The sequence below is a fragment of the Peromyscus californicus genome, unplaced genomic scaffold (assembly GCF_007827085.1).
Source record: "Peromyscus californicus insignis strain IS unplaced genomic scaffold, ASM782708v3 Scaffold_7__1_contigs__length_154581171, whole genome shotgun sequence".
Lineage (NCBI taxonomy): Eukaryota > Metazoa > Chordata > Mammalia > Rodentia > Cricetidae > Peromyscus > Peromyscus californicus.
Genome location: NW_026294595.1, coordinates 81,549,457 through 81,565,352, shown reverse-complemented (window position 1 = coordinate 81,565,352; position 15,896 = coordinate 81,549,457).

Below are 15,896 nucleotides of genomic sequence, written 5' to 3'. Positions count from 1 at the left end.
CCTCAGTACCCAGAGTAGTGCTGGCATGTCAAATGAATTTCATGAATATGAGCTAAGCTATGGAAATTTCCTTTGCCTTAGGGTAGGCAGACTATTTGCTTCTCAAATTACAATTCTACCAGATACTTGCACTTAAAAAATTTTTAGGTACGTTTTTGTTTGTTTGCTAATTTATAACCACAGAATCTAGTTTTCCTTTCACTGTTGAGAATCACAAGGCTCCACCTTCCCAATTTGTATATCAGGTAATTTATACCCACTATACCCATAGCTGTGTGGTAGCTGTGAGAAAGCTGAAGCTGTACATGTAAATTAAAAAAAACACACATGTAGCTGGAGTTATCACAAGTCCTGCCTGGGCCCGCAGTCACTCAGACCCAAATAAACACACAGATGCTTATATTATTTAAACTGTTTGGTCTAATGGCTCAGGCTTCTTGCTATCTAGTTCTTATATTTTAAATTAACCATTTCTATTAATCTATAAGTTGCCACTGGCTTGTGGCTTACTGGTACTTTACATCTTGCTTCTCATAGCGGCAGCTGGCAGTGTCTCCTGACTCAGCCTTCCACTTCCCCAAATTCTCCTCTCTGCTTATCCCACCTATACTCTACTTCCTGTCTGGCTATGGGCCAATCAGCATTTTATTTATCAATCAGTCAGAGCAACACATTCACAGCATACAGAAAGACATTCCCCAGCACACACAATTTTGATGCATTGATAATCCAGCAGCAGTAACAGCTCACTAAGGGAAAACCATATCATATCCTTCTGGTCAAGAGAAGGAAATCTCGCCGGGCGGTGGTGGCGCACGCCTTTAATCCCAGCACTCGGGAGGCAGAGCCAGGTGGATCTCTGTGAGTTCGAGGCCAGCCTGGACTACCAAGTGAGTTCCAGGAAAGGCGCAAAGCTACACAGAGAAACCCTGTCTCGAAAAACCAAAAAAAAAAAAAAAAAAAAAAAAAAAAAAAAAAAAAAAAAAAAAAAAAAAAAAAAAAAAAAGAGAAGGAAATCTCTGGCATGCTAGGGACCTAATGGGTGGTTCATCATTCACCAGGCCAATGGACCATCCCTTAGAGAGGCAGCCCACTTTAAACCATGTTAAAGAGCTGGTGGAATAATTATTCCTTTACCAAGATACTGTAATCTTCCTTCCCCAGGTGGAGTAGCTTTATAAGTTTGTAAACTTTTCTGAATTACTCAGAAAAACATAGCTTTTCCTTTTCTTCTATCTCTCTTCTAAGGATGCTTTTCCTGACACTTTGGCCATCCCTAAATCTTCCAGCATCCCCCTTTCTCTCCTCCCCACCATCTGACTGCTTATTGACAAGCAGCTGACATCCAGGCTAGTCTAACTCAAACAGGACAGCTGCTGAGACTTACAGTTTGCCTGTCCTGAGTTTTTCTTTTAAAAATGCTAAGACAGGCAGATCTCTGTGAGTTCAAGGTCAGCCTGGTCTATAGAGTGGGTCCCAGGACAGCCAGGAATATGCACAGAGAAGCCCTGTCTGAAACAAAAAGTGAATAACATTGTCCTCAAGTTTTTGTTTGAGTCCATCCTTAAATTCTTTTAATGAGAGTAAGAACCCCAAGAGGGGAAATTAATATTCTCCATATCATCTGATGACCACAAAGAGACTCCCTAAATTTTCTGGTAGCATTAAGGCCTCTGGTATGGTAGTTCTTCACTCCTGTCACTGAGCACATTCTTTTTACTGCATTAAAATTCTGATAAGATGAAAAGCCTTATGTTCAACCTGTGGTTTGTGAAAGGGGTGTGTAGCATAGTTCTACTGTAGAACGTTTGCATATCCAAAGCCCTCGGCTCAATTCCTAGCATGGAGGGAGATCTGGGCTTTCTTTTCCTCACTACAATTATTAGTAATACTTCTGAATCCATATGAACCAGAATGGCAGATCCATCTTTGGCAAAAGGATTATTCTGAGAAATTAGACATGGAGAACAGGGAGACATGAGGAAGCCCTGAAGTCAGGATTAATGTTATCTTTTTCATAAGGGAATTGACACCTGCACAGGAAATTTCCTGTATGTGTCTCCCTCTCCGAAACAGGAAGAGAAGGGTGTCCAACAGTAGGAGGTTAGCTCTGACCTGTCGAAGGGTTCTTGGGGAAGGAGTGAGGAATGAGGAAGTATTAGATAGAAATGTAGACAGAGACAACGATTAAGACAGAGACACAAGATAACTTCAGGAGGGCCCTGGGTCAATCCCCAGCTGCCTGTCTTTAATCATGATGGGCATTTTATATCAGCAAGAGGAGAAGCAAAAGACCTCCCCCTTAAAAGGCTAAAGTATAAAGTGTTAACAAGTGCAGACCCTTCAAAACACCTGGTAACCAGGCCTTTGGCCAAATCATCCTGTCATGCAGCCCTGCTGGGTAGAGCAAGCTCAGACTTTCTGACTAGGGAGCCTCTGTGGGCCCCCACATCCAATATGTCTATTTGTTTGTTGTTTGCTTTGGAGGGGTTTCGGGATGCAGCTAATCTTGAATACCTGGTCTCAGGTGACATCCTGCCTCTGCCTACAGTGTTCCAAGATGGCAGCTCCAGGCACTGTGATAGGAGCTCCATAGATTTTTCACAATGGAGATGATGCAATTTTAAACTGAATGACTTCATCTCCCCTTCCTTGATCTCTCCTTAGTTCTTTCATTTTCAGGTGAAGAGAAGATTTAAGCCCGTACTCAGCTCTCCCTTTGAGAATTCTTTGGTTATCTCCCTTTTAGACTCAAAGGCTCCATGCTAATAAGCTTCTGTTTGTTTTCCTTTTATCCATTGTTTGTCACAGAAGTCTGAAAAACCAAAACGATACAGAAAAATCATTTTCTTCTCTCTAGTATACATGCAAAATTTTGAATACTGTTTGTCATTAAAAAAAAAAGACAGTGCTTTTCTATACTTTTTCTGACCCAATGCTGAAAGCTTTGGATTAGAGGGAAACAAGAATGTCTTACAGTTATGAAGAAACAGAGTAGTCTACTTAGCTTGTCATTTGGTGTCCAACAGGTTTAATGAGCACCTACTCTATTCCAGACTCCTTGTTGGGCTCTGAGAACAAAGAGAACAGACAGAGTAGCCATGCAAGGCATCATGCACTCTGATTCCAGGGCTTTTAACTAACCTGAGAACTCTAGCCACGGATAGTGGTGTTGACCCACAACCCATAATACTTTTCCATGTAAACATTTCACAGTTCTAAAAGATTTCTAAGTGATAATTTAAAAGGAGCCAGGGGGTACTTTATCCATGATTTCTCATCCATAGAAAGTCCAGCAATTATAAACTTGACTTGGAATAAAATGATCGGAAAGTTACTTCGGTGTTTTGCCAGCATTACTAACGCACAGAAAGAGAAATGAAATACAAAGGGAGTTAGGGAGAGATACTTGGGGTTCCCCAAACAAGATGTCCCATTTTCTCCAGTCAGAAAGCGATGCTTACCGTGCAGGCTCAGGAAGTCCTCACTCACTCATTCTTCTGAATATTGTTCTCCTGATAAACATCATGTTTCCCTTCTGTCTGGAAGAATGGCCAGGAAAATGGCCTCCTGATTGTGAAGAAGGTCAACCTAATTATCTTTTCTTCCTTCTAGGTAATAAGGTTTTCTTCAAGGAATGTTCCCAAATTAACAGCACCATTTGAAGAAGCTAGCATTTCCTCCTCTTCCCCACATGCAAAAATTGTGCCTAAAGATGCTAAAATACCATTATTATTTATGACTAATTTTGTATACAACAAGATAACATATAGCTGTAATATATATAACTATTCAAGTTGGTATTTGCCCCATCTGAAATGTATCTGAGAATCTGCTGTTTGAGAGATACAGAACATAATTGTCTCAAACATCAAAGATTATGGAAATCAGAAACCTTTTATTATCAGGATCTCTATGCTTGGAAAGTCTTTCAGGTGGTTCCTTGGACCCAGTGAGACTATATTTAAAAAAAAAATACATTTTCCACAGGTGCATTTCCTGAGATTATGGCTTGTCAAAGTTCTTAAAGGAGTATCTGAAATGGCTTGAAAGGTGCTTTGCAGTGGCCTGTTGTTGATGTTTTAAATGCTGCTCATTTATTTGTAAGACTTCACATAACTTTTTGTTGTTGTTGTTGTATTTTCTTAGACTTGGTACTTGAAACCAAAATGTATAGTCGACAGAGATATATTTTCAGAATGTAACACTTGTAGTTTATGCCGTGATTATTCACAGTCTTTGCACAGTTCCGAGAAGTGGTTCTTGCCTCTGAGAAGCAGGAAGGACCATATGGCATAACGCTGCTTTAACTGGACTCAGGATTGTAGTTGTTGAGCAGCTAACAGAATGAAGTTCTGTAAAGCAGCTGGATCCTCTTCCTTCCCAACAGGGCTTTCATTGTCAGGCTCAGCTCAAGGGTAGAAGATGGCGCCCCTTTGCAGGGCACTGGGGTAGAGCTGATAAGTTTTGCAAGGAGACTTTGTGGATAGAGCCTGAGTCCCAGGAAATAAAGCCAAGGGTTTGCACTCTCTCATTGCCTGCTGTCTGATTAGGGATACAAAAGATTTGTTCAGTATACATCCCTTTGCTTTTCCAACAGTCAACTCTACAGACTAAAAAGCCTAGGAATGTTTGTAGGTAGGATCTCACCCAAATGAGATGTTTCTGTGGCTAAAATCACTCTCAATTACAACCTGAATGTATGGATATACTGTGGCCAATCTGTCAATGTTGTTGATTCTTCAAAATAAGACTATGAAAAATCCATTTAATTTGAAGGTCAATTTTAAGATCAAAACTTTTGGATAAATAGCAGCCTTCCTTTCTATAAGTAAATTCATCTACCTTTAGGGAATCTTCATCCATCTAAGTAATTGGTCCCTGTCAGTTTTCTGCCCAGAAGCAGGCAGGCACAGCTTTCTTCCCTGTAAGGTGAAGAGGAAACAAAATATATCTCTCTCTATATGCATGCACACACACATATACGTTTATTTATATACATGAATATATACATGAAGTTCAGTAAAAGTTGCTATTTAAAAATCTTATCAGACTAGGAACATTAAAGCTTGATAAGGTTTGTAAAATTTATAGGGGCGGCTGCTTCAAGGCCCGATGTGAGTTATGAAATCTAATTTTGTTTTCATAGCTCTGTGATAAAATTTTGTCAATGTTATAAAAAGGGTCTTTGCTAAGACTGACCGGAAACCTGAACTATCTGGCCAGGCAATAAAAACACATTCCTTAACTGCAAAGTGTCAGACAAGCAAGGTTTGACTGAAATTGATCGATAAGTCTTCCTTTTACAGTTGAGTGCATTCACTTTGCCTCATAGGATAATAGGTCTTTTTTTTTTTAATGGTTTTTCCATTAATATCACACTCTGGCATTAGTGAGAAACAAGAAAGACATAAAAACATAAAAAAGAAAGAGGGGCCACCAGGATGCTTAATGGTAGGGTACTTTACTCAGGCAAAGTGCTTGGGAGGGGGGCATGGAATTTTTGTTACTATTGTGGGCTGAGTTGTGTCCCCTCAGAATCCACAAGCTGATGGCCTGACTCTCAACACCTCAGAAGGTTACCTGACTTGGAAAAGGGACTCCTGCCGACGTAATTAGTGAAGATGAGGCTACACTAGAGTATGCTGGACCCCTGATTGCCAGCATAACCAGGGTCCTCACCAAAGTGGGAAAACTTAGACCCTGGCATTTAAAATCGAGATGAGAGAGATCAGGGTGATATTTTAAGAGACAAGGAATGGCAAAGGTTGTCAGTTGTTTTAATTTATTTTGTTGATATAGCAAAACGCCTTGGATTGGGAACCTTAAAAGCCACAGAAACTACTTTCTCAAATTTCTGGAAGCTGGGAGGTCTGTATCCACAGTGGCAGAAGAATTCACCTGGTGAGGGAGGGCCTGCCCTCCAGTTCACAGATAGCTTTGTTTGTTAGGCCCTCACAGAGTACATGGGGGAAGGCCACTCCCTGAAATCTCTTTTATAAGGGCATTCATCCCATTCAGAAGAGCTCTTCCCAAGGGATATAAACCCCAAAGGCCCCACCACTTAACAGGATCACACTGGTGATCTTGGGAGAAGCCACAAACATTCAGACCGTAAGATCGGGGCCACTGAGAAAGCAGGGAGAGACAGGGAACAGGTTCTTAGTACTCAGAGGGAATCTGCCTGGCTCATACCTTTTCCTTGGAATTCTGGTTTGCAGAATTGTGAGACAATTGTAAGGTAATTGTGAGACAATACATTGTCAAGGCGGCTTATCCTGTGTTGTGGCAACTGCTGTGACCTGAACATGTCATGCAAAATTCATGTGCTGGCAACTTAATCCCCCATAGCATTAGGAGGTGGGATTTGGGGGATGAGTGTAGGTCACAGGACCTCTACTCTCATAACTAGGTGAGGGTAGCTACAAAAACTGGTTGAAGCAGAAAGTTTATGCTCCCTTACTCCCCAGGCTCACGCCCCATGAAGACAAAGTGAAAATAGCAGCCAAGTGTGGACCTCAGTCCAGGGTTCTTTCCCTCACTAAAGTCATTTGTAGTCCTTGGCTAGCAGCACATAGGCAAGTCATGACTTCATTCTGTGGTCCTCTGACTATTTAAGCTGGGCTTCTAAGATCTAGTGACCCTCTGAAGAAAGGCTTTACAGAGAGAGGAGGGAGAGAGAGAGAGACTTTAAGAACTCCTGGGAGCTATTGCTGCCCCAGCTCTTGCTTCCTCTTTGCATCTCACGGCTGTGTCCAAACCAGACTTTTAAAGGCAGATCTAATTGAGAGAGGCAGCAGCATCGCAGACAGACCCTCAGCCAGTGAGGATCAAGTTGAATGCTCTCTTGAACCCCAGACCAGTGTTCCTTTCTGTCTATGAAGTGTCTCAGACAGCAACAAATGTCAGCTCAGAAACGGGAGAGCCACAATAGATCCGAGAACATGTGAACTCTTCCCACAATTAACCTTGACCATCGAAGAAATACGTGTCTTGGCGCCATCAACTCCTTTCCAAATCTGTGATTTGTAGAGCAAGACAGGAGAGGATGGGTTTAAAAAAAAAATGACACCATGACTGCAGTTTGTGGAAGGGATGGGGACACACGGGTGCCCCCTCATGTCTACCCCTTTGAAGGGTGCCTTCTGACGAGGTGCATGGCAATTTCAGGGCAACCAAGAATGTAAGGAACAGATACTCTGTTTTGGAAATCTCCCCATTTGGCTGACTCCCATTTACATGCCGTTTCTAGCAGCAGAGACCAGTCTGGGTCACTCAGCACTCCTGAGTAAATATGCTGAAAATGATTACTATTTCAGACAAACGTTTAACTGTTCTCAGATTATCTATAACACCGCAGGCCAAAGTCGCAGCAATCTAACCTGGGAGCGAGTTTATGTTACCTAGTGATTTATGGAATGAGAATTCTGGGTGCTCTGTGGGACTAATTTAATACGAAACATTCAGATGTCTGTCTTATATTGCCATTCATCTTTCCTTAGCCTGCCTGCACCAGGGGGCATGTGGTTCAGAGAGCAGCTTCTCCAGTCTCCGCCACAAATCATCACGCTTGTGAAAGGGAGTGACACGTCCTCCCTGCCAAGTCAGGCTGCTTGGGAAAAGAATCTACATGGCCTCTGATGGGAGCAGTGTGTTTTCCATTCTCTCAGGCCTGTGTTGGGAGTGTTTTGAAGAGTACAGTTGGTAAAGAAGGGATCATAAGCAATGTTGGTTTGGTTTGCCTTCAAGAAATATAGTCAATCTACCATGTCTTATCAACTTGTTTTATTATGGCAATGTGGTCTTCTACGGACTGACGTGATAATGCATGTGAGGAGAAGACAGTTTCATGGAAAGCTAAATTTTCATTCAATATATTATCCATATTAAAAACAGACATTTCAGGGCATGGTAAAACAATAAAATGAAAAGCGTTTTGGTCAAAAAGTTACCATAAATCTCACATTCATTGAACGAATGCTCATCCTATGTTATAAAGAATATCCACAGCTGGGTGATGATGGCACCTGCCTTTAATCCTGGCACTTGGGAGGCAGAGGCAGAGGCAGGCAGATCTCTGTGAGTCCGAGGCCAGCATGTTCTACAGAGTTCCAGGGCAGCCAGGGCTGTTACACAGAGAAACCCTGTCTCAAAAAGACAATACAAAACAAGAATATTCAGGCCCTATGAACACAAATCTGAATGAAGCTGGCCTTACTGTAAAGGGGTTTGCAGGTTGGGGGAAGAAAACTTCCGCCTACTGTGGTAAAGGTAGTCCTCAGCCCTATCACGTCAGAGGAGTGGTCAAGGAAGATGGCCAAGGAAGATAATGTGAACAGGGTCAGAATAAGAGAGAAGGTGCCATGTGGGGACAGTGAGGAAGGTTAGGATGTGGGGAACACAGAACTCTGTGAGCAAAGGACTAAAGCCAAGATTGCTGATCCAAGGATGCAGCACCTGTAAGTGTCTGTGGGGGAGTTTGTTTTTCAGTTGGTGGACAAGAGTTACTGAAGGACTTAGAGTAAGCTAGGGACATATATGATTTCCATCCTAGAAAGATGAGCCCATTACTACATTGGTAATAAAATGGATGCAGAATTAAGTTGATTCCTGATGACTCACTCTTAGACCTGTAGATGAACAGATCACTCAGCCCCCATCAGAGAAGCTTCTTTTTGCAGTAGACGGTGACTATCACAAAAACCCACACTGGTCAACTCAACGTGCAGAGAATAAGAACTGAGGAGTGGCCGGGCGGTGGTGGCGCACGCCTTTAGTCCCAGCACTCGGGAGGCAGAGCCAGGCGGATCTCTGTGAGTTCGAGGCCAGCCTGGTCTCCAAAGCGAGTTCCAGGAAAGGCGCAAAGCTATACAGAGAAACCCTGTCTCGAAAAACCAAAAAAAAAAAAAAAAAAAAAAAAAAAAAAAAAAAAAAAAAAAGAACTGAGGAGTGATTGGCCCTAAAGGTTACCTTTTTATCACACCCCTCCCTTCCAGGCTCAGGGATTGTCACAGAAGTGGAGGTGGAAAGATTGTAAATGCCAGAGGAAGTGGAAGACCATAGTGCAGCAGTGTTTTCTGCAGGGACAGGGCAGTTGCATATATGAATTGACAGTAACTGTAACTACATGTACAAGAATTGACAGTAACTGTAACTACATGCACAAGAATTGACAGTAACTGTAACTACATGCACAAGAATTGACAGTAACTGTAACTATATGCACAAGAGGCATGCAAGATCAAGCCAGACAAAGTCCCAGCATGGTGGCAGCAGATGGCCAAGAAGTCCCCATTCTAATTGAGGAACTGTTGGCAACCAGTAGCTGCTGGGAGGAAAGCCCATTTTCTTCAGGGATGTGGCCCCCCAGAGGCTATTCGTGCTCCAGCAGGTAGCACTATATCCATGTATATACTGGCAGCAACAATAAATTGACTCTGCAGACAACGACAACAATGGCAAAGGAAAGGAGGAGAGAGAGGAGGAAGACGGAGAGGAGGGGAAGAATACATACATTTGGGGAGGGATAGTGGTGGTATGAATGGAGAAGGAATGGAACAGGAGGGAAAGGAGAGTGGATTTGATCGAAATCCATTATATACGTGTATGAAATTCTCAACTCTTGGAAAAGAAACTAGAGAGGAGAAAGGCTAGGGGCAGAATGTGTGTAATGGTGAGTTACAAAATGTTGGTTTCATCCCAGTGACTGATGGCTGGCCTGAAGATAGTGAAAGTAAGTAATTTCACAGCCAAAAGAACCCCAGAAGTCTCGTTTTAATCATAAGAAAAGTTTCAGGTAGATGCACGTGGAAATCAACCTCCATTGTAGACTCATTTCCTGAGTCAGACAGAGGACCCCGTATGTGGCTCCCTAATGAGGCTGTTAGGCACGGCCGTTGCAGTTCGCATAAACTTCTCAGACACATAGCTGCAGTTATATGCACAGATGTGGAGCATATAAACTTCTCATGTGAACTATGCATTACCTAGCAGCACTTCTCCATGGATGTCTTGGGGCCTGAGAAAGGGTTATCCTTTGTGGGTAAAAGGCTAGCCTATAATTCATGAGATCACATGTCAAACAAAAACAAACAAAAGCTAACAGAAACAATAGAATACTGGGACGGCCATGGAACGCAGCCATGGGCTCCTCTTGAACAGAGATTTCCAAGAAGCTTGAATTCTGGGCGCTGTCATGTTTCTTCACTGCCCTGATCATCCTGGCAAAACTCCATCATGAAAAGGAGGTAGGGGGTCTTGGTATCCTTAACACCTACAACAGCTTCCCTATTAGTTGCCTTCATTAGTCGCTAGAGCTACCAATTTTATGTTGTTTGTGTACCGAAGTGACCAAACCTTGTGTATATTGTGTGTGTCGACCAAGACAGAGATATTCAACTGTATCTCACACATTCTTCCTACTTCTAAAAATGTGGCCACTCATGGGGTGGTGGTGGCACACACCTTTAATCCCAGCACTCCGGAGACAGAGCCAGGTGGATCTCTTTGAGTTCGAAGCTAGCCTGGTCTACAGAGTGAGATCCAGCAGAGCCAGGGCTACACAGAGAAACCCTGTCTTGAAACTCCCCGCCCCCAAAATGTAAATGTAGCCACTAGAAAATTTTCAGTGACTTGTTGCTAGCTCCCTTTCTAATCCTACTAGCCAACCACATCTTTCATCTTCCTTCCCACTCCCACGGCTTGGGTAAGTGTTCCCTCAAGGACCATGTGCTAAAGGCCTGGTGCTCAGTGTGGGCATTATTGGGAGGTGATGCAACCTTTAGGAGGTGAATCCTACTAGAAGGAAGTGAGGTCACTGGGGGCCATGGCCGGGGATATTAGGACTTTGCTCTCTTCTGTCTCTGTTTTCGCTTCCCACATGCCATGTGGTGAGCAGCTTTGCTTTACCGTGTGTTCTCTCTGTGGTGCCTTGTTGTGCCACAGGCCCAAGGGCAACAGCTCCAAGTGACCTTGGGTTTACACTGCCAAAACTGTGAGCCACCATAAACATCTGTCTTCTAACTGAAATGGACCAGGTACTTTTCTGTAACAGTGCAATGCTAACGCGGGTTGTTTGAGCATGTCAGGCTCTTTCTTGACTATTACCTCTGTTGAAGAATGTCATTTCCTTACAGAGGCTTTCTGTCATACATTGAATAACTCACCCCTCATCTGCTCTCTAATTATTCTCTGACTCATTTTGACTGAAGACAATTTTTGGTCATTTTATTTATTGCACATAACTATTTTCTGGACTTGCAGAGCCTCTGAGTGCCTCCTACCAATACGTACCATGTGCTTTGTGGGGAAATCCCAGGTGTCATATTCACCTTTGCATGCTCAGTACTTTAATAGCAAGTACACACACACACACACACACAGACACACATACACATATAGACACACACACACATGCATGGCTAAATACATGACTTATGAATCAAGTTTTTAAAATACTAATTTTCTTTGTGTTTTCTGCACAAAGAAAGTGGCTTCTAAAGATGTAGCTTGAACTTTCACATTAACTCACACTAACTGAGCCAGACAAACACTAGAGAGGGCTAGCCTTCTCTGCCCAGGTAGCTCCTACAACTAAGGAAAACAAAAATCCTGTTTTCATCCCAAATCTCTCTCTTCTTATAAAAATATGTTAGGAAACTGGTTAGTTTTACCATCGTCAAAATTACCCTGTTATTTGTGTATGTCCCATAATTCTGACAGTATTTCTGTGACCTTTAAAATAGCACTTTTGTCAGCACCGAGGCTGGTTAATATGAGATGCTTTCATGCCTGTGACTCCCCGTTTATCCTTCTAATATCTTGGTCCAGTCCCAACCTCTTAGGTGGTTAGTTCTGAACCAAACCATTTAAATATGAGCATAATGGCTAACACTTGCAATCCCAGCACTTTTGAGGCTGAGACAGGAGGAGGATGGCTATGAAGTCATGGCCGGTCTCAGCTCCATATAAGCTCTACACCAGCCTGCACTAAGTGAGAGACGCTGTCTCAATAACCCAACTTTAAAAAAAAAAAAAAAGAAAGAAAGAAAGACTATTTCCCTAATTTCTTAGGGAAGTGGCAATGAATACACACAAGGATAGTTACGCCTAATCCCTCACACACAGCAAAGGGGTTGGCAGGGACTGGAGAGTGGTCTTCAGACTGGGACTTCCAGCTTGGGCCACCAGCTGACTGTAAACAGCACACTCCTTGTCAAGCCCTCAACTCCTGATAAGCTTCTTCAGCTGTGGCAACTTCCCCCACTTCTCCCCAGGAGTTCGATAAAATGCCCTATGCAGGCACAGGGATCATAACCCTAGGAATCTGCTTTCAATCAGGCTTCCCAGGGACTCACTATGTACACTAAAATTGGAGAATTCTATTAGGAGAACTTAGTCACAAGTTCTGTGAAGGATTGTGATTCATTTGTGTATCTGTTCATGTGTGTGCACATGCATATTTGTACATGTACATGGAGGAAGCCAGAGGACAACTTTGGGTGTTGTTACTCAGGAGTTGTCTACCTTATTTTGAGGCAGACTCTCTTATTGGCCTGGAGCTCACCAATTAGGCAAGGTCAGCTGGTCATCAAGCCCCGTCTCCACTTCTCCAGCACTGGGATTACAACTGTGCACCACCATACCCAGGTTAAAACCTTTTTTTAATTAAAATAATTACATCATTTCCCCCATTCAGTTTCTTCATATGTCCCTCTCTCTTATGTCCCTTCCCCATCTCAAATTCATAGCCTTTTTAATTTGATTTTATATATATGATATGGTTACATATATGTGTACACACACATACATATATTCATAATACAATATGATGATGTGTAGCTGGAGAATTTTTCTCCAGCTCCCACCACCAAGTCCCGCCAGACCCGGAGCCCACTTATAAAATAAACACACAGACTCTTACATTATTTAAACTGCTTGGTCGTTAGCTCAGGCCTATCATTGTCTAGCTCTCACTCTTATATCCAGCCCATTTCTATTAATCTTTACTTTGTCACGTGGCTCGTGGCTTACCGGTACTTTACATCTTCCTTGTTCTTGGCAGTGGCTCCAGCTGGTCTCCCTTTCCTTCCTCCTTCCTCAATTCTCCTCTCTCCTTGTCCCGCCTATACTTCCTGCCTGGTCACTGGCCAATCAGTGCTTTATTTATATCAAGCGATATCCACAGCAATGATGAGTCCCTTTACTGTTGCTTGTACATATATGACTTAAGGGTTGACCATTGGGCACTTGTTCTCTGCATTTTAACCAGTTGTGGTTTTCTATAATGGTCTCTGTCTATTGCAAAGAGAAGTTTCTTTGGTGAGACATGAGAACTACATTTATCTGTGCAGCAAATAAGTATTTAGAATGAATGCAGTTAGGAATGATGCTGGTTTAGCAAAGTGGTGGTTGTAGGTTCTCCTCTATGATCCATGACTTCATTAACCCTGGGTAGTTGCCTGGGTTTCCGTTGCCAGGCATGATTTCCTTCCTGTCGAGCAGGCCATACATCCAATTAGACTTCCAAGATAAGAGTAACACTATTGCATCTTTAGGGATATCTTGCCAGGCTGGTTGTGGTTATGGCTCACACCCAGCTTCTTTACATGGTTTCTAGGGATCACGTTCTCAGGTCCTCATGCTTTGAGGGCAAAAGCACTTTTCCAATCAAGCCACCTCCGTGGGTGGATTTCTTTTATTCATTTTTAGATGAAAAATCAGACTCAAAGTTTCTTAGAGGAGAATTAAGCAGAATCTGGACCGTTGGACAGTGGTCCTCAGCTGTGTCTATTAAACCAATGGCTCCAGTTTCTGACTGGCCCTGAGCACACTTTCCTCCCTCCAAGACTATGTAAGCAGAAGCAGAGAGCGGCAGTTTCCCTCCCAACACGAGGAACTAGAACTCTGCCTACATGGCATGGTTTGGGGCTGCGAAGTCATAAGCAACTGCCAAGCAGGACGGACACAGCCCACTCCAGAGAGATGCTGCTAAGAGCCAGTGGACCTTCCAAGCAGCAGCAGATCGATATTCAGAGGGTTCCCACTGTCAAGCCACAGCATCTTTTAGTTCTCCCAGCCTGTAATGCAAAGGTATTACCAATAGGCTGTCCCACCGCACCACATCTGCAAATAGAATATAGGAGGAGAGAGCAAGTGCTGGTGCCCCTGTGCGACTGAGTGGGGAGAGAGAAAAAGAGCAGAGGCCCAAAGTTATGTTCTTAAGGTAAGTGGATGGTGATTCTGAATTGAATGTACTAGTGTTTGTGGTCCGTGATACAATGGAATCTGAAGGGTTTCAGAAGGATACTATGGTAGTTTGAACGTAATTGGCCTCCATAATCTCATAGGGAGTGGCACTATTAGGATGTGTGGCCTTGTTGCAGGAAGTGTGTCACTGTGGGGACGGGCTTTGAGGTTTCCTATGCTCAGGATACTGCCTGGCATCTCAGCTGACTTCCTGTTCTTTGTAGGACTCTCAGCTATTCCTTCCAGCACCATGTCTGCCTGCATGCCTCCATGCTCTCCGCCATGGTGATAATGGACTGAACCTCTGAAACTGTAAGTGAGCCCCCTCAATTAAATGTTTTTCTGATGAGAGTTGCCGTGGTCATGGTGTCTTCTCACAGCAGTAGAAACCCTAAGACAGATACTGACAGCTTAGGGATAGACAGAAGGTGTGGTCAAGCTGCCAGGCAAGGTACTCCCTAGTTAATTGTACAGTAGAGTGTGCTCAGGGCCTGTCAGAAACTGGAGCCATTGGTTTAATAGACACAGCAGAGGACCACTGTCCAATGGTCCAGATTCTGTTTAATTGAGAACATTGGCATCTGATTTTATTATCATCTCGAATGACACAGATTTGTATGCTCTAATCGCATCCTCCCAAATTATGCTGCCCCTACACTGTTGCATTGGAGAACCACAAATCTCTCAGTGACATTCAGCACGCTAGGTCTGTCACTGAAGGTGATAGCTAGTACAAAGGTCACAACACCCAATGGTTATAGTTTCTAAGGGAGTTTGTGGCAAAGGAGAACATATTTAACTTCATTTTTTTCTGGTTTTTGCTTTCACTTTACTTTGTGGATTTGTAAAACAATATTTACTTATTATGAGCAATCATAAAAAAATGGAAACTCATAGTTACTACCCTGGAATACCTTGGTGATTTGAAGCATTACAGAGTCCTGTCTCACAAAGCTCAAAGAAGCACTCAGGTGAAGTGTTTATTATGAACAGTCATTTAGCCTCACACACGTCAAACTTTTCAACAAACTGCGTGTTGTTAACATTGTTAGAAATCCAGTTCTTCTGAAAGTAATCACCAATGCAGGTGTCCACGGTTGACTCACACCTCAAGGGTGGTGAACCAGCAGGGAATACATTTCTGGGGAAGGCTATAGCCTTGAGGGTTCTCCTTTAGTATCTGATAATAACTGGCTTTCAGCTGGTTAAAAAACAAAACAAAACTGAAATCTGACATATGTATGAAATTGATTGGAATTTGATAAACATGTCCCCAGAGGAAATGACTGTGTTTATTAGAAGCTCAGGACAACTCACTGAGTTGAAATAGCCTTTTCCTATAGTTCTTGCTAAGGTGTAATAACTGCCCCCCAGTTAAACTCCAGCTGGTAAAGAGAGGCAATCATAAGGAAAAACTTTGGACTGTTTCAGTCCAAGTTAGAGCTGACTACGGATCCCGCAGCTATTCTTGCAAGCTGTCATCTACGGAGTACGTGTGGCTGCCTCCCCAGTCAAATGTGATGTGTTGATGACTGTTAGATTACATCTAAAATCCCATTTACGGGCAACAGAGGAGTTCACTTAAGGCTTTTGCCTGATGTCTCCTGGTGCTTGATAGGGCGCTTGTGATATTATCAATTTTCGCTTCA